This window comes from Mixophyes fleayi, chromosome 11 (assembly GCF_038048845.1).
Source record: "Mixophyes fleayi isolate aMixFle1 chromosome 11, aMixFle1.hap1, whole genome shotgun sequence".
Lineage (NCBI taxonomy): Eukaryota > Metazoa > Chordata > Amphibia > Anura > Limnodynastidae > Mixophyes > Mixophyes fleayi.
In genome coordinates this window covers 14694214-14715491 of record NC_134412.1, presented here as the reverse complement: position 1 = coordinate 14715491, position 21278 = coordinate 14694214, and positions in this window count along the sequence as shown.

Below are 21278 nucleotides of genomic sequence, written 5' to 3'. Positions count from 1 at the left end.
ATGACAGCTAGAATATGATTGGTTGCTATAGGTAACATCTCCACTTTCTCAAACCTGCCGTTTAGTAAATATACCCCATGGTCTTCTAAATCTGCAGTCAAGTTAATCCAGATCCAAAACCAAAACCAAAACCAGAACACGGGTTCAGTGAACATATCTAATAATATGGGCCAAACTTTTCACATCGGTCCAAATTGTGTATTGAAAGGTTTAGGGCTCTTCCATATATATGAGTGCTCAAAGTGTACAGTGTATGTTGAGTGCCCTGAAAATAAAGCAGACTTTGGAATCAACGATGTCTCAGTTACATATTACTTCAAACTAATGTTCAACAAACCATGAACACTACATGCAGCTCTGGGGCAGAGGTCAGAGGTGAAAAGTAATTGTGCCCTGATGGTATTAATTTAAGACCAGTAAATGTCTCATTTTCATGGCAATTGCACAAAGGCATTCATCTCTGGATGCCATGACGTAGTCACCTTCTCTGTGACTCCAAATACTCTTCGTTTTATTAAAAACAACATAAAAACCATATGGGTTCTTCATCAGGGGCTGGCTGGCAAAATTTATACTCAGCTCAGTAGCCTATTAGGGACATTTAAAAGGAAATGCATGCAGTCCAGTGACCCAGTCCAAGGTAGCTCACTATAGAATCGACCCAGGGTGCAAATGTCCCCCTGCTTCCCAGCCCAGCCAGCTGCTGTTCTTCGTCATAAGAGTAGACTAGTAAACAAAGGACCGCTACTCCGTCAACAGCTGCAAGGTCACCATCTCCTTGGCTTGGTCATACTGGTCAGTGGGTATGAGGTTGTCCTCATGCAGCCAGGAATAGCCAGTAAATGGAACAAAAATGCTTTGGTATAACCACCTGATAACAAAATTTTAGGAACTTGATTTGGTAAACCAGCTGTTTCAGTTTCATTCGGCTACAGAGGAGCCGAAGACACTTAAAGCCACTCAGAGAAAACGTAACCTGCTTGGTCTCACTGTTCCACATTTGAGGAAGTTGACTTAGATGTTCCCTGCACGGGGACGTCCTTACTGTACAATGCTACGTTAATCCATCCCTTCTGCATCCCGTTCAGTCCACTAAATCGTAGGCTATAGTAAGACTTTTTTTAACCTGTTCTGCGCATGTGCAGAATACATTTTTGAAGGATACACTCAATAAACACAGATATGTGCCTTAATAACTCAAGCTGTTTCTTGGCCGCTTACTAAGATGTCACTCATGCTGCCCCTCACACAATTGCATTCGACTTCAAATACTTGGGAGTTTTTAAAGGAAGAAATATATATGTTTTTTTTGGGTGTGAGCCCCCTTTTTTGGCCGCTGAGCACTAGAGTTGTCACTGATTCTGCCCCTCACACAATGACGAAAGAGACCATAATCCAAATGCACGTAAAATCACGTGTTTGTGTCTGTCATAGCACTTACCCATTCAGGGTAAAGTCTCCAGCATACCCAGCCAATAACATCAACTGGAAGTGTCCAGGCTTCTCCATATATTGTTACACCAGTGGCTTCTTGGTTTTTTGCTCCTCTGCCGGATACCTCCCTCCCACCCTGCTACTGTCATGTATTTCCGTGATAGTACGAGCCCACTTTTTCTCCACACAGACGAATGAAAGGTGGCAGGAGAGCATTGCAGTCAGCAGCTAGTAAGCATATGGTGCTTACATGGACTGGCCATGGGTCATTGCCCTCTTCAAAGCAACCTTTTGTGAGGAGTACCTCTTGACCGGCTTTGTATGGGCACGTCACTGTTGAGTCCAGAAGGGGTGTAGTCACACTGTTGCCAGAATTTAACACCGGCTGATAGTTAAGAATTATATCCTGGGTCGGTGGTGAAATGGTCTGACCTTCCACCTGTATCGGCTTTGCATTTAAGTGTCTGACTGCCCTGCTCTCACCGCCACCATTTCAGAAATGTATAATTAATAAACTGTGACCTTTTTTCCAAAATTAATCTGGTGTCAGCGTGCTTATTTGATGGTACAATTACAGTAATAAGTATACGCTACAAGGAGGTTGGGTGCATGAACAGAGAACATCAACACTATGGGGTTTATTGGTTTCAGATTGAAACACTTGGTATTTTCAAGGCAAGAAATCTATTTGTTTTTTGGGGTGCGCTGCTCAGAGTCATACATTACCCTGATTTTTCTCCACTACATAGTCTTTACTCTACACACTATAATATACTATTACAACAACCAGTAGCCTCTGCTTGTCTCCTTTTCACTCTCTGACACCCAATTGATCAGTACACAATTCTAGCAGACTGACCTGTAATTAAACTGCAGTAAAATCATCGCTATTAATAGCAATATAAATTGCCTCTTTCACCCGGCTCAACCCCACTACAAACGATTTTCTTAGCACAGATTTGCAGTCAACCTTCTACCCAAATGCTATCAATTGTAAAATGACATAGGAGAACAGGGGGAGGGCTATATAGAGAAGATATCAATCCAAAACTTGCAAGATCCAACATTTTACCGGAAATTATGTTTTGCCTCGATTTTAAAACCGAATTTGGTGCGGCGACTCAGTTTGACTCGAAACCCCCAAATTTTGTTCTGTTGGATTTCTGTGAATCTGAACCGCTCATCTGTAGTAAAAATTCTTTATATGTTTGCATTTATAATTAAGAAGGTGGGCTGTTATGCTCTTGCCTTTGATCAGGTAAATTTAAAATACCACTAAACATAAAATACAAGCTAGTTTATATAAAAGAGTTACTATCAACTTTCACATGCACAATTAATTTAACATACTATCTTCTAGCAGCTAGCCCTTACTCACTTAGGACATAGAGTTTAATGATTTCCATTTTTTGCCAGCAACCTCCCACAAAGCAGTAATGGGCTTGAATTGACACACCCAGAGTTCATGGCTCCCAGGCTAAACCCACTAGGCAGCAGGTGCCCAGGAGAAAATAGTGCAATGCACAAAGTCAGAGATAAACCGAGGGTCAGAGCTCAGGTGGTAGAGCAGAGAGGTATGGTCAGAAACCGGCTTCGTAATGAGTGGTTAATGAGAAATATGGCAGACCTAGAGAATATGAAGAGCAAGCCATGTCAGTGACAGGCATATTAAATGAGACTTCATATAGCAGCACACAAAGCAGAGATATCTTTAATTTACAAATATATGTAAAAGTTTCGTGAGCTTATGAGAACAATTTTCTGGCACACAGAGGACATCCAGTCGCTATGCTCAACAATGGACACTAGAGCAAGATTTTTTTAGCCTGTGCAAAGCTGAGCTCTTACTTCTCCAGATGCTGTCTTCCACAAGGTCCACTAGCAAATACCTTTGCCTCTTTTGACCAATTGGGTTCAACAAAATAACTCCACTAAAGTTGTGATTTTACCAATATAGTTCCTTGGTGGAGTCTTCTTTATAGAAAGTCAATGATAAATCTACCAGGGTGAATAGTTTTCTTTCTTACTTAGATCCTCCTGATGATGAACGTAAAAATGGACTTTTCTGCCCATCCTGTTACACTATTGGTTACAAAGAATGTGAAGATGTACAGAGCATGGAGTGCACTGGGGTGGAAACATACTGTGTGGAACTTGTCGAGAACAATCAAAGAAGTAAATATACATTTAAGCAGTGAAATTAAGAGAATATTCTTTTTTATTTACTTAAATGTCAGAACTAGCTACCCACTAGGCTGAGAAGAGCAGTTACATCAAGTTTGTGCCTGAATATTCCCAATCATTTCAATGCGACTTTTCATATGAATGGCCCATTCATTTATATTGGGTTGTACGCTATGGGTAGAGACCACATTGGTAGGAATGAGCCATTGGAGTGAATTGAGCTCCACTTTATTAATTGTTTTTTTTCCTCACATCTATAGAAATTTCATTAGTTTCTATGGATGTGGGATCAAAATAGCGAGTTTCTGAGACTACCTCCATCACCAGCCAAACACAAGTCGACAGTGTGGGAAAATCCTTGTGATTGACTCATGTCAATGGTTAGGGCCAGATTTACTAAGCTGCGGGTTTGAAAAAGTGGGGATGTTGCCTATAGCAACCAATCAGATTCTAGCTTTCATTTGTTAAGTACCTTCTACAAAATGATAGCTAGAATCTGATTGGTTGCTATTGGCAACATCCCCACTTTTGCAAACCCGCAGCTTAGTAAATCTAGCCCTTAGTTTCTGTTTATAGCATTCATGTAACACTAGTTAATACACAATTTTTTTCTCACTTTTTTCTTTTCTCTTTCAACCCATTGGACTACGACAAAGATAGATGAAAATGTTTTATTTTCCATTGGACTAATGCAGGTTTAGAATTTTTTTTTCTCTCCATATATACTAACATTTTAAATGAGGTGTTAGGGATTGTTTTATTCAATACACTTTGTATTTGTCTGTGTGTTTATTTATCTATTCTTTAAAATGGTAGTTTAATGGACAGGAATCATTGGGATTGTTTTCCATAATACTCGCCATTCCAGGTGTTCCTCTATTTTCCCACAGTCGAGAGGGTTAAGGAAGATCATCAGAAATTTTCAGCCTTCTGCTATATTCCTCACATCAAGTCTTTCTCCCAGTCATTGCCTCCACCTTCAAAATAATGCCAGAAAACACCCCTTTCTTACCAAAGATATAACCAAATCTCTTATCCATTCCCTCATCATCTCCCACCTTCACTACAGCAATCTCCTCATATCTAGCATTCTCCTGACCCATCTATCCCCACTTCAGTCCATTTTAAATTATTCTGCAAGACTAATCTCCATGTCCGCTACACCAATCTATACATTCCTACACAGGCTACCCCTGTCCTCCATAACCCTATTTATATTACTTACGCTCACCTAGAAAGCCCTCAACATCTCCACCCCTTCATGCATCTCAAATCTCAACTCAAAATTATCATAATCAAGCCTTCTTAGATCTACCTCTGACCTTCTTCTTCTCACCTCATCTCTGGTGACCACCTAAGAGTCCCACCTAAAAGTATGATCCTATTTCTCTACCCAGTTATGGAATCACCATCACACCCAATCAGACTCTCCAACAGCCTTCAAATCTGTAAATGGTCTGAAAACCTCTTAGAGCTTACACTGTTTCCACCTTAACTACCCACAGTAATGCACCCTCACAACTGTCCTGATCTCTACTGACTCCTCTTGTCTCAGCTGTGTCATCTTCCAATTAGACTGTAAGCTCTCTCATGAGGAAGGCCCTTCCCACAATTTGTTTTCATGTCACTATTTTTTTTGTCTAACTTGTATTTCCGCTGTTTTCCCCACTGTCCGGCACTGTGGAGCACTATGGCACTTTGCAAGTCTACGATAATCATCATCATCATCATCATAATAATAACAGAGCTACCCCATTAATTTCAATGGGGTTTCTACATATAGCACACTAAACCAATGAATGGGCCATTGAAATGAAGTGGAATAGCTCTGCACCTCTTGATAAGACTTGAGTTCTTAGATTAATTTGCAAATGCGGTCAACATTTCAAAGTCATATCAAATGCATATGAACAGCATACCAAACATGTAAAGAATGCATGTACATATGCTAGGTGTTTATATGCATTTTCACATTTGGCATATGTATTTTTTTAACACAATCGCAAACTCCAGTGGAAAATGAGCTTTGTCAGTGCTGTGTAATATTGTTTTTGAAATGTAAACATGCTATTTTTGCTTAATTACATTACTTTGATTTATAGGGGCATATTCAATTGTTGGCGTGTAGCCAAAATTCTTGTGGCACACGCACTATTATTGTCATTACGGTAATAGTGTGCATAAATACCGTTATTATGGTAGTTTTCTCGCTGGATTTCAGCTCGCGGCTTAGGGAGCTGCGAGCTGAAATCTGACTAGGAATTACCGTAATAACGGTAATACTTTTTCCGCGGCGGAAAAAGTTAGCAATTGAATATGCCCCATAATGTTGCTTATTGACATTATTTTTTATTTTCCAAAGGACATGTATGGACAGGCTGTGGGACTGAAAATTTCTGCGACATAAAAGGAGTTTTTCACTTTATGAATTTCAGCAGAAAAGGATCTACAACTTGTACAAAACCCAAAAGTAATATGTCCTTTACTACTTTGTCCTCTTGCTAGCATATTACCCGTTCCTGAGTTTTGCTTCTGTTCTCATATACTTATTAACTTTTTTCTAATGCATGCTGCTGTGGTCTTCCTGCGTCAAGCTAAAGAGAAGCAAGCACATCTAGGTTCAGCTAGAATTACAGCTTGTCTCCCTGACCCCATAGACATGACTTATATACCAGAGCGCTGTATAGAAATATGAGCTGTTTAATTGTATTGGAAACAGCATGCTGGAGTGCCAGCTGACAGCCAGCCAGATGCAAGACTCAGAGGGCCACCTGTTGTCCATTGATGCTGTAGATATATGCTATTGTAGTTTTTCAAAAATCCCGGACAAACCCCCATCTTGTTGAATTCATTTCCAGAATAAATCAAGATTGTCCAGTCCAATTGTAGATTTTGCAATAAAAAGAGATTTACTTCATTTTTAGATCTTAAGTTACATAGTTACCAAAGACAGAGTTCATTTCTCATACAGGAGACCCACGATTTGTTGAAAGATAGTGTGTGCGCTCAATTGGCTGCAGATCAATTTAAAAACTTTTACAATGGTGGGTGTGTTTACAAAATGATGTCATCACAGAGGTCACATGGATGGTTTACAATGAATCAGCATTAACTTCACGGATCTACTTTCTTAGAAGAGATATTTGCACAAGATATAGTTCCTAGCCTTTTCACAGTATTGTACCAGCAATTCCTCAAAATAATAATATGTCTTATAACAATAATATATAATAATATTGCAAATCAGGTTGCTGACAATAAATGTTATTATTATTATATATACAACTTTAACAACGCATGCAGAAGCCGGATTGCCCAATTGCACATGTGCAGTGGATCTGAAAACCGAGATTTGGGCTTTCAGTTTACATATTTTAAAAATTGATTTTCATCTATCACCATTCAGAGATGGTGATAGCAGAACAAGTATTCTATCAATACAAGTAAGACTGCAAAACAGGAAAACTAGGCTTCCCCATTCACAAAAAAATACCTATCTCTGGCTAAAACACTAGAGAACATTTCACCTTTACATAAAATGTCTCGTCTCTGTGGGAATGCCTCTAAAACTTGCCTCCCTCTTCATTTAATTATTCATTCTTCAGTTCTGGGGGTATTTTTTTAACAAAACTTCTAAACAGTAAAAGTGGAGATGTTGCCCATAGCAACCAATCACATTCTACCATTTATTTAGTACATTCTAGAAAATGACAGCTAGAACCTGATTGCTGTTTGATATTGACAGCACTCATCTTTTCCTTTTTAGAAGTTTTGATATATCTACCCCCCCTGTTTTTTGGTTAAAGCAGTAATTTAAGCACCTGTTCTCCATTTCTATGCCCATAAATGTGTGTAAATTTTGAGTTATGGAAATAGAGAACTATTCTATATGATCAAAAGGTGTATTCACTAATACTATCACTAATATTCAAGAATAGTGATAGTAAATACAAGAATGTAGAGGGACACTAACCTTTAAATAAAACTTACCATTCATAAAATTATTCCTAGTAGTAGTCCCATCTATATAGTTCTTATAGTATTCGATTTTTAAATTGTCTTTTTACTGTATGTTATTAGGCAATCAACATACATGTTACAAATATACAAGCTGGATGGAAGAAGAAAAATATGAATATTTCTGTTTGCCAGATGAGGATGTCTGCTTATCAGAGTATATTCACACCACATATGGTAAAATATATTTATTTCTTACTCCCTAAAGTCTCTATTTACTGCTCAAATTGTGAAAACCCCACAGCACAATTTTCACTTTAGGCTGTAGATGCCAGTCATCATTATCAACTTGACGATAGTGACTGACGTTTTGGTCGGTGGCCATGAATGAATGGTGGTGCCTCCTGCCATATTGCTTGTAAATATACTTCCAGGGCACTGATTCTTATAGTTGCATTAGAGTTTGGTTCTACCTGCCACGAACATGGCTTTGGACTGCTCTTTTTTAATGTTATTTTGGTATTGTTCTTGACCTTTTCTAGACCATAACCATGCCGAATTTTAATTTGATGCTGCACCTACCAGTCTGTTGCTGAATCTGTCCTGGGTGACCTTGACTTTAGTGTCTTTGAACTTCATGTGTGTTTTCTCCAAACATTTTGCTTGCCGATAAACACCTCTGACACTTTTTACTCGAGCATAAGTCCTGGGAACAAGTGAGCACTGGTTTGCACCAAGGAAGGTATTGGTAAAGACCATGCTGTGCTGGTCACCAATTAATCTTAGAAAAGGCTCTAAAGATATCTTAGGCAAGCATTGAGAAAGAACTTTTCAGCGAAACGCGTGTTGGCATGTATGCTGAATATTCTACCTTGTCCCAGTACATATGTAAACCAATATGTGGTTTTTAATCATCCCACATTTTAGATCATCATCATCAACATTTATTTATATAGCGCCAGCATATTCCGTAGCGCTTTACAATTGCAATTTCATTTTAGATTAGACTGTGCAGACCTAGAATATGGTACTGTGACTGCGAGGGTTGGAAGAGTCAGCTATCTTTGCCATAACTGCACCTATTAGCCAGCTCTATGTAAGATCGGGAGAGAGAGGCCTCATAACACATGTATATACATGGATAGGAATGAGCATGAAGCAATCCATCTAAACAGTGTAACGTTAACAAATTACCAGTTACAATTAATTAATTTTGATGGATTAATACAGTAACTTTTATTAGGCTCAATATTAAGACAAGGATAGCTGTCACATGATTCTATTGGAATTATCAGTGTGTTTGCAATGGATAATATGGGTACTGCCAAATAGATTGACAATCTAAACTAATCATACTGATAGAATAATCAGTACTTTTGATTATTCCTTGTGTAAATCCCAGCTCATGATCCCCACATAATTGTGCAGGTTGCATTTTTTTGGTGTAATAACGGCATAAATAATAGAGTATTATCAATCTCGAGACACAAACAAGGTGTCAAAAGTTAAAATGTATTAACAAAACATGATATGGATAATATAATTATAAGGTCCACTATTATACTGCACTTGTTTTTAAATGCGCACAGAATAATGATCTCCATTTCTCCAGAGTGAGGTTAATTACTTCATTCCCTGATATTACACAGAAGGAGAATAAATACCAAAGAATAGAACTAACACAATCAGTATATATTCTGTGATTATTAGTAGGCATACAAAAACACCTTAACTGGAATTATATTAAGTTTAGTGGACTATTTATCATAAGCTGGATATATGGGAAGGCAAATCTATCCAATCGGCGTATGATTTTTGAAACACAAACACACATTTTAAATGATTCGCTGATTTCTTTTACCGATATTGATGAATAAATCTTTTAATGGATTAATAGCAAAGTTTATATTTTAATACTTTGTTTTGCTTTGGTGTAGAAAAATGAATGGCTGATTTACATACAATATACTTAATCAAATGTAAACATTTATAGTACCTGATAAATTACCTACCTCTTAGTATTTTTATATTCTACCCAGTTATGGTCCCACAAAGGCGTCCTCAAAGATTACATTATCCTATATATAATGTCTACTACATAAGCGATGTTGCGGCTAAGACGTTCATTCTCCTTTATTTTCTCTTCCAGTGGATAGGAACGTGAGCACAGAACGTGTCATGCGATGTGGGAAATCCAGTGAGTGTAACTTGAACATCGTCCTCTCTCACCCCAACAAAACTGTTGTCATCATGACAACTTGCTGTACTTCAAACAACTGCCTTCCACCTACAACAAGTGGTAAGATAAGATTATCAGTGACCTGTAGTGGTCCTTTAATAGTAGTCAATTAAATCAGTCAAAATCTTGGCCATAAAGCTGGGTTTTCAAACTCCAATAGAAATGGATGGTGGGTGGATGACTAGCCAAATCTTTTTAACTATACCAATAAACCCTAAGCTTATACCACAAGAAAAGAACAGACATCTTTTTAAAGAGCTATATCTAACATAAATGAAGATGAAATTACAGTATAATGGAATATATCAGCTATTTATATATAGTGCCACTAATTCCGCAGTGCTCACTCACATCAGTCCCTGTCATTGGAGCTTAGAGTCTAAATTGGAGCTTAGAGTCTAAATTCCCTAACACATATACACCGAGAGAGACTAAGGTGTGTGTTTGGGAGGAAGTCAGAGCACCCGGAGGAAACCCACGCAAACACGGGAAGAACATACAAAGTCTCCACAGATAAGGCCATGGTTGGAAATTGAACTCATGACCTCAGTACTATGAGGCAGAAGTGCTAACCACTGAGTCACCATGCTGCCCATGAAATGAGAAAGAGTAGCCTAATGTGAAAGTAGACATGCACAGTGATGATATTGTCGCTTGTCTACAACATGTGTGCTTTTTAGTCCCACCTTCAAAGGTAAGGTTGCTCTCAATGTAGGTATTTACAATTAGATATGTAGATCCGGGAAGGGTTAGATTCATTATTTTGTATCAGATATTCATTAGAAACACTTACTTAAACACGCCTTATACCTACCTTGATATCATTAAAGAGAAATATTCTTTCATATCACTTAAATGGTTTGTTATGTTTCCAAATTACCTTTTTTTTTTTTTCATTAAACATATTTTTTTATTCCCACCACTGTGTATATACAGATTTCCCACCATATTATGTAAAGAACGGTAACGTTCAATTCTAACATATAGAAAGTTCTTTTTAAACTATGGCATTTGGTCTCCGCATCATTTATGACCTACGACCAATACCATTTCGTTAATCTATCTCTTAATCAAGGAAAGACCACCAAGGGAACAGCTAGGGCATCTTCCAAGTTGGAAACCTCCATGGGACCTCACTACCATTCATTATATTAAGAGGGAGTATAAACCATCATCATTATCATCACCAATTAATATCTTGGTATGGCCATTATAGGTGGAACCTATTACTGGGAATTCTCAGAGATGCACCAGGAAATTGTGCTCTAAGAGCATTGTGAATCTGAACATATATATAAAACGAAATTCTTGGATTTGGAAAATCTGCACATGGTTGTTCAAAGGACTTAAGCACACCACAATGCTGACATGGGCTCCCCCAAGCTAAAGGCCATTAACAAACAGTAAGGTGCCACAATTTAATGAAAATTTCTCCCGTAGGATTTACTGGCAAGAGAGCGTCTGTCACATCGTAGGTCTGTCTATAATTGCAGCCATACCAAGCCCCATGATCTAATGATTTACGTTTATTTTTCTTTATCATGATTGGCCTTCAAAGCCAAATTCTGTGCTTGCGGCCTGCATGATACATTGTGCTAATACTGTATATATCTATCACCTTCCTGTTTGTTTTTAGTGCAATCAATGAAGGACACCAAGCCCAAAAAAAATGGATTGATCTGCAACGCGAGTTGCTCAACGGACCCCGGCCAGTGCATATCCAATGACACCATGTACTGCACAGGGATCCAGAACCGATGTGTGTTATATACCATGGAGGAGAAGACAAGTAATTATTTTTCTGTACATGTTTGCAAATTATAACGTGACAGAATCCTGTGTACATCTTGTGTGATCACAAAATTCAGTGTGATTCAGTTTTATTTTGTTCAGTATAATTAAATATATTTATATTTCACTGCAAATAATATAGTCTTCATTTTATGCTCTGTCCACTGTACTTTATTATGAGACTTACTGACCTCAAATTGTATCAAAATGCGCAAAAAACCAAATGCTAAAATGAGATTTCATTTTGAGAGATAAGACATTTACATGAGAAGAGAGAGCATGTATTTACCATCATCATCATTTATTTATATAGCGCCACTGATTCAGCAGCGCTGTAGAGAGAACTCACTCACATCAGTCCCTGCCCCATTGGGGCTTACAGTCTAAGTTCCCTAACACAGACAGAGAGACAGAGAGACCAGGGTCAATTTATTAGCATCCAATTTACCTACCAGTATGTTTTTGGAGTGTGGGAGGAAACCCGGAGTACCCGAAGGAAACCCACGCAAACACGGGGAGAACATACAAACTCCACACAGATAAGACCATGGTCGGGAATTGAACTCATGAACCACTTAGCCACCGTGCTGCCCAGTGTGTTCTCTTTTAGCGGTAGGTTAAGAGCCTATTTCTCACCACTATAGGGTGCTTAGCTAGAGCCTGTAAATTGAAGTAGTTTGATAGTATCAGTAGGTGGGCTTTTGTAACAATCACCTGCACAGTATGCAGGTATGTGCATTTACGTTCTAACAAATACTGAACATTTAAGCACACAAAAGTGACATGTAATAAAGGCAGTTCTGTTCTCCCCTTCCTCTTGTGACCAATTTAAGACATATGGCTATTATTCCCTTTAATTAAAAAACATGCAAATGGGTATGGGGTTGGAACCTATCTAGAGGAATGACCCATACCCACCTTGGCTGGCATCTGCGGAATTCAAACCCATGCATTTATGCCTAATTTGCAATGCATTCAGCCAGTATTTCGGTGCACTTACTGTACTTTGAATCAAATTTGTTGGATGCATTTAATTAACGGTTCATACTCAAGACGCACATTGAATGTTTGATTTAAATGAAGCCTATACATATGTCAAATGTTGACCTGTATTTATAAGGAATTAGTGGAACTGTAACTGCACATTGAACATCAAGGGATAGGACATGTTTAAAAAAAAAATGCAACTCAGCACAAGGAAATAGGAGAGCATGTAAAATGTCCCAATATATGGCTTTGTACTTTTCAGACAAGCACGCTGAGATGTGTTTCAACCGTGTAAAGAATGCAAAAATACGAACAGCCTTGTTTATGGGCCTTAACCACACAATATGCAGCTACCATACATTTCCATGTGCAAAAGTAGCAGGTCACACATAGCAAGGAACACACCCAGAGAATGAAGCATGTCTTTTCACATATGTAACTTTTGTGCATGTGAGTGTTTCTATTGTATCGGTTGAAATGTGCAAATGATTTCCTTTTCTGGGGAGAAAAAAGCTCTGTGGCCCACTTTTAACCCTTTCAGCATTTTATTACGCAAAATATTTTCTTTGCCCGCGTACAGATGTTTGACATTGTTCTCTTTAAACCCACCTCTTCAGACAAGCTTATAATATTCCTCAACCACCCTCTTAAACTCACTAGATTACCATATTACCACCAGTTACATAATTTCACACAAGACAACAACCCCCTGACCAACATTGTTGTGTGACGGGATCATTTAGCTTACAAATCATTTTTACTTTTACAGTCTGGCTGGACCGAAAAGCAAAATGTAAACTTAACCTCATGTATCAAACTCCCATTGTCCCATATATTGTAAGCTTGCAGTAGGGCCTTCTCACCTCTTTGTCTGTTTTACCCAGTTTGTTTATTAGTTTACTGTGTTTGTTCCCAATTGTAAAGTGTAAATAAATGATGATGATGATGACATAAGATTTGTTCTTATTCCAGAACACACAGTAAATGTTGAATTGCTGGCTGGATGCGGTACTACAGATAGCTGTGCCTACGGGAAGAGTTTTGTGAGCCATGCGTCAAAAAGCAAAACAGTGAACATCACCTGCACAACGGGAAGTGCCAACAAGATCACACCTGGCTCTATCTTGTATTTTTATTCATTTGCAGGCCTAATCTTTTTTTTGTAACTTTTTCTGCACCCAAACATTCAGACATTTGCTACTAGTAGGAACAGGTGACTCTGCAAGATCATGATATATAATCATCTAGGGATATATAGGCTCTTCCTACTGCCTAGGGATGAGAATACTATTAGTATTATTATTATTATTACCATTTATTTATATATAGCGGCACTAATTCCGTAGCGCTGCACAGAGAACTCACTCACATCAGTCCCTGCCCTATTGGGGCTTACAGTCTAAGTTCCCTAACTAACACACACACAGGCAGAGACAGACACAGACAGACAGACTAGGGTCAATTTTTTAGCAGCCAATTAACCTACCAGTATGTTTTTGGAGTGTGGGAGGAAACCGGAGCACCTGGAGGAATCCCACGCAAACACAGGGAGAACATACAAGCTCCTCACAGATGGTCGGGAATCGAACTCATGACCCCAGTGCTGTATGGCAGAAGTGCTAACCACTAAGCTACCATGCTGCCCATTAGTACATTATAAAACCACCAGAGCGCTTCTGTTTTGTCAAAGCTTATCCCAGCGACTATATGGATTGTACCACAATGACACCCTTCTATGAATTCTAATACAGTGGGCCTATGAAATTGGCACTCAATCGCGCCATTCATCCAAACAAAACCTGTTCCATTCGCGATTGATATCATCATACTCGGGGGGATTCAACAAATAAATGTCAGGATCGTTTTCTGGGATTTCGGGATTTTCTGGTATTTTTCTAAATATGGACAAGTAGGAAATTTTTATAGAATTCTATATTTTTTTGTATTTTTTTCTCTGGTTAACGGATGTAAAATATAAAGCTACCTATTGTAATTTGTTACCAAAAGAAATCCTTAAAAGTCCAAATTATAGAGTCTGCATGGGCAAAACCATACTTATATGCAGCATCCACAACATGTATGACCAACACAGCCAGCTATTGTAATACTGCTTCTATGTGATATATTAACAAGACACTCCGAACAATAAAATTGACAAACTCCAAATACATTTCTGCCCTTTTCATTGAAAATCTTCACAAATACTTGATAGCTTATTTGTACACTGAAATATAAAGTTGGTATTTGTGTGCTACATGAAAAAACAGCCAGTATTTAACTTATGTGCAAAATAGAATACTAATTTGCACCCCTTGCATTGTAACATGGTTTTGTCCAGGAGACTTAAATAAGAAGTTTCTTAAGTTAAGATCCTTAATGAATCAGGCCCCATAATCTGATTGGTTGCTATAGGTAACATCTCCACTTTTTCAATCCTGCAGTTTAGTAAATATACCTCTTGGTGTTTGTTAACAATAAAAACCCTAGTGTACAGGCATTGCTTCTTCTCATGTAGCAGGTCTCACCCTAGTGTGTCTCTTCCATTTACAGATGGAAATATGGGAAGCACCATCCGCTCTAAAGGCGGATAAATGCTCAACCGAAAGAGAAATCATAAGAACTAATACAATCAAGAGATATGTGGTGCAAAAAAAGGTAGAAAAAACCCTGTGTGTAAATGATAGATATATGGATATTATAAACAGTTGCTTCTTTTATCCATCTGTTTCCTGTTTGCTTTGAGTGACTTGACCTGAAGAAGGGGGGGTGGAGCCCCCCACCTCCAAAACATTGAGTGTCCTGTCACCCACCTGTATCACAATAAACCAACTCTGATCAGCTTTTGAAACATGTGTCATATTTGAGGTGTGTTGCTTGATATCACAATGATTATTGGATATATGATTGTGAAATGGAGGAGCCCAGAGGGCGTATTTACAGCACCACCGCTTTACATGGGAAGTGAAAGGAGACAGACCCTACGGTAAGACTTTGGGTAAAAAGTTACACAGAGGATCCAGGCACAGGATGCAGCCTTTACACCGAAAATTAGTATCTGACAATAAAAATAAAGACAACAGCAGTTCAATTAGGGAGCACATATTTAACTTTTATTTTCACTTGGTTTTTTTTGTATCTTTTTTTACATTTTTGAAATTATATTATGTTTGTGTCAGTGGTCAATGTTTGACTAATTTTTGACCATATAACAGTTATACATAAGGAATCATGCTGAGTTGAACACATAGGGACTGATTCATTAAGGAAAGGAAAGCAAAAAAAGGAGTAAATTTGCTCCTGGACAATCCATGCTACAATGCAAGGGGTGCAAATTAGTTTATTATTTTGCACATAAGGTAAATACTGACTGTTTTTCCATGTAGCACACAAATACATGATAGCTTTATTTTTACACTAAAATTTAAAAGTTGATCTAGGACATGCACTACCCCAACTATATATCTGTCCCCACATTTTAAATTTACCTCCCCCTCTAATGCAACATGGTTTTGCCCAGGTGCAAAGTTACTCCTTTTTTTTCACTTTACTTTCCTTAATGAATCAGCCCCATAGGCATCAAAAAAGTAAGCTCTAGACCTGCGTGCCAAAACATTGTATTTACGCCCATATACAGAGGCATCTGGAGATGAAAGATATAAAACAGCGCACAGGAGTTATCGTTAGAAGCACAAAGAACTATAAAAATCCATGGATAAATTTAAAAAAACAAGTAAAACAAGTTTAATATAAGAGTAATTCACAACAAATAATTTATACAAATACAAAAGGGGAGCTCACATATTACTAATCACAAAATGTACTCAAGCAATAAAAAAACATGCAAATCATGTAAATGGGTCGCTGGAATGAAAAATACACCAGTCACTACTTTCAATTAGAGATGTGCACTGACCCCCACGTTTTGGTTATAAAACCATCTTCATCATTATTATTTGGTCGACAATTGAAATGTAGTCAGTATTTTTAGCTTGACAATAATATATATATAACCCTATCCCTAACCCTACCCTAACACTAACCATATAATACTGTCTACATTTCAAATTTCGACCTAAGAATACTGTCAACCATGTGAATTGTTGACCTACTAATACTGTCAACACTTGAAATGTTGACCTAATGTAAACTTTCTCAGAGTCGACCAATTGAATGTCTAGCCGTCAACCATATACCTTCTTGCTACAGTTGGTGGAATGGCAGGTCATTTTATTTGTAACTGCTGCAATGATCTACATGCAGTGGCTGAATGCTAAAAATGCCCAGAAATTTTACGGGCCACAAACAGCATCTCCTGCACTAACCGCTCATTTTTTAAGATATTCTGACCAACCAAGTTTTGCATGCAAAGCATGCTACAATCCATATGAGCACTGGCTGATAGGATGGTCATTTCAGACAAGGAGATAGATGAAGGTGGGCTGCACCCAGAAGAAAAATGGTGAGAAAAAGACCATTACACTATATTTTTAACATTAGACAGCATGCATCATGTAAAGTGAAGAGGCAGAAAGAATAAGAGGTCTTTAGATGGACAGCGGCATCAGTAGACATTTAGCAGATGATGATAGGCCAAGTCATAATGTTAAATAGTACAAGATGGAATAGTCCTTTGCTTTACCATCCCACTCATATATTAAAAAAGGACATGTACATAGTTTAACAAACCAAGCACTTCAGTGATAGGGACTGACACTTTTGTGTCTGGGTTGAAGTGCTTGATTTGTTTGGGACCCCCACAAAAGAGAACATTTTGGTTATCGGTTGATGAACTGGAGAATTGATAGGGATTTTAGCAAATTACCAGTGGGCATTTGGCTAACAGTGGTCATCTTCCTCTACGCTGACAAGGACATCACACTCATCATCATCCTCATCCCCCATATCAAGATCATAATCACACAATGTTAGTTCATCCCAACTGGAAACTAGTGTTACACATTTTGTTGGTAATTGGCAGCAACAACGGCTTTCCTTATACAATTTGTAGGTCATTTGGATGTACACCAGTTTTCCCACATTTTTGTGAAGTAGTCTCCTCTGACGATCACTCACAATATTCCCGGCTTTCCAAAACACTTATCCAAGTACACACTGGAGGATGGGCACCCTAAGTACACCATAGCTAGTTTGTACAAAAGGCTCCATCTTGCCATTTTTTGCTCCCAGAATTCAAAGAGACTGTCTGAGATGCTAATTTTTATTTTATCATTAAAGTAATCCTCCACCATTCTGCCAATACAAGGTGTATAATAACAACCTTTCATATTGGTGTGCTTTGTTGACTTATCATCAGTGTGACAGTTAGGAAAGGTAAGTTTTTTTCTAGTGGTAGCCTTTTTAGGAGAAGCTGAAGCAGGGAACGTGTCATGTGCGACTTGAGCTGACAGCTTACTCACAAGGAACTGTTTGCATCTGAGAAGATTTGTGCTGGAAAGAAAGGCATTACATATGGCTTTAACCTAGGATCAAGCATGGTTGTCAAAAAATAGTGATCCAATTTCAAGATGCTACAAACCCTTGGGTCCTGACAAACTGAATAAAGATCTTCAAGGCCAACATACTTTGCAGAATCAATAAGTTTCATCTCCTCCAGCTGCTTTTCCACTAATCTGATTATGGGTATGACTTGCCTGGCACTGTCTGAACTTCATTTGTTACAAATTTGAATGGTTTCAGCTTTTCTCACAGCAAGCATACTTTCTTTTTTGTCCACTCCATATTAGTTTACTAATATACTAATATTCTAATATACTAGTATTACTATACTACCAGCTGTCACTGATTCCCTACTCTTCACTCTCTCACACCAAATTTAACACACAATTCCAGCAGATCTGGTTCTTGAGCGGGCATTTGCTTTCATACTGCATAGACTCCCTTGTAGTTATCCGCCAGCTCGAACCAGCCCTTTATAACCTGTTTTCTTCTTTAGCATCATGTACACTGCAGGAAACAGAGCCAGGACACATGACACGGATTTTGACTTATATGAATGTTTAAAATATGTATTTGTGTGTCCCACATTAATGGTGCAAGTTGACATTTTGATGATGATGACTGTCACATTTGTGCTCTGGATGCATCTGCATCTGTGGGCAGCACGGTGGCTAAGTGGTTAGCACTTCTGCCTCACAGCACTGGGGTCATGAGTTCAATTCCCGACCATAGCCTTATCTGTGTGGAGTTTGTATGTTCTCCCCGTGTTTGCGTGGTTTTCCTCCGGGTGCTCCGGTTTCCTCCCACACTCCAAAAACATAATGGTAGGTTAATTGGTTTCTATCAAATTGACCCTAGTCTCTGTGTGTGTGTGTGTATGTTAGCAAATTTAGACTGTAAGCTTCAATGGGGCAGGGACTGATGTGAATGAGTTCTCTGTACAGCGCTGCGGAATTAGTGGCGCTATATAAATAAATGGCGATGATGATGATCTGTATGCTACATTTAGAATTGTACATATCATAAGATAGGTATCTAAATGTACTTTTTTTTCTGCTATGTGTTGGCAGCATTTTAGCGAGCAACTGCAGATACCTTTTTATAGGCATCATACTCAAAACTCATGATTTCACCATTCTCAACAATGAGAACTGTAGTTTTCAAACCGCTGCTTGAAGCATTGCTCCATTTATGTGCATCCAGGTCACTAAACTGGCATTGTGGTTTGCGATCTGCCATTTTCAAAAAAAATGTTGCTCGATGTGCGTTTTCTTATGTTGATAAATTGCAGGGTTTGAAAATTGTACAAAATCATGCATTTTAAATTGCGTTTTGGAAAAATAACCCCCCCCCACTTTAAGATAAGTCTAACAGGTCATACAATAATGCTGAATTAAATCTCTGCTTTTGTGCATTCAAGCATTGATGGTGCAATTGCAAATCCTTAATTTATGATGGATGACTAAATTTAAATTGCAAGGATTCGTAACCTTTTTGTAATCCATTTGAAAAAAATATTCAAAGTACCCCTTAATTTGAGTACCTGTCACTCATTGAGCATTTAAATGTTTTAAAAACACCCCAATGGACTAGTTGTGTATATGTTTTATTCTTTACTAATAAAAAGAAAGTTGATTTGTACACAGTCACATTACACAGACCAAGTACCCCTTGTGATACACATATCACAGACTGAGAACACTGGCTGTATTGTACGGTATTTGCAATCTTTCAGATGTTGTATCTTAACAATTCTTATAGACTCTGTTGGCGTGAGATCCCAGCACTATATTTACTGTACCCTATCATCTCAAACCTGTCATTAAAAATACAGGGAGAAGTTCAAAAGATGGAAAGTAAGGTGAAACCAACGTGTGCCTAAAATCATAGCGAGTACACCAGGAAAGACATGAAGTCCTAAGCCAGAGAGTCCTGGAGGTCTGAGGATTAGAACGGAATTCCTTGAAGAATCCAAGACAACTCTCAGTACAGTAAGTACATTACCGCTGAGCCCAGACAATACAAAATGGGAGCTGCCATTTGTATTTTAAATCAGAAAACTAGGAGCTAGATTTACTAAACTGCGGGTTTAAAAAACTGGAGATGTTGCCTATAGCAACCAATCAGATTCTAGCTGACATTTATTTAGCACATTCTACAAAATGACAGCTAGAATGTGATTGGTTGCCATAGGCAACATCTCCACTTTTTCAAACCCGCAGTTTAGTAAATCTAGCCCTGAGTCTCCTTTGTTTCAAATTAAACTTTTTCACAAAAAAGAAAGCATGCATCAAAACTAATATTCCTATGAAATCACAGTGATATAATTCCCTGTTTGGTAAATAGACAAATAGGGTCTAGTATAGTGCAATGACTGCAGCAAATTACATGCTTTAATTAGTCCCCTTATATGTGTTGTTATTTTTTTTACAGCAGGGTATTAGTCATAGTTAATAAAATCATAGTTAAATGACAATGAGACATCCAGGACATGGAATACAAAGTTCAAACAGTTTGTGGCTAGTTATTTCTGTACAGAGATGAGCTATACAATTTGCATTGCTTTGGAAGTCATAGAATCTCTTAATTTCAGGGATTTCAAATTAATTTGCAAACCATCTTGCTTAAAGTTTACTCCTTGGTGATTATTTGGTTATTTCATTATTTGACGCCCGGAATGGATTAATGTTGTAAATGAAATGTTGCTTTGAAATAATAAATTGTATAAAAATAATTAAAATGTTGCTTTGAAGCAATAAATTGTATAAAAAATATTTTAAAAAATAAGAAATTGAACAAATTTACATTAACACGATTTTTATTTTTACCCTCAAACTATCTTTGTAAACACTAATTTCTGTTTGAGCGAAGAATCAAATGTTTGTGGATTTATTCTACTATGGGTTTAATGTTATGGATGCTTCACAAAATCAAACCACGGGAGAAGCATCAATTTCTATTCTGACAGATTGTGAGAATTCCTGTCAAAATACAGTAGTATATGTATATGTCACTATGCGGATTTCTTATGTTTATATTATTTTCTATTATTCGTATAATGGCAAAAATGTTATTATTGCTGGTTCATCTGTAAAGATAAGAAAAATAACGACATTTTTTGTTACAAAAAAAGCTCCTCATCAAAATGTTGTGTCAACCAATGAGAAGACTGTGACTGACGTTTTTTGAAACATATCATTAATTTGGAGTCACAGGACCCTAGCCTGTA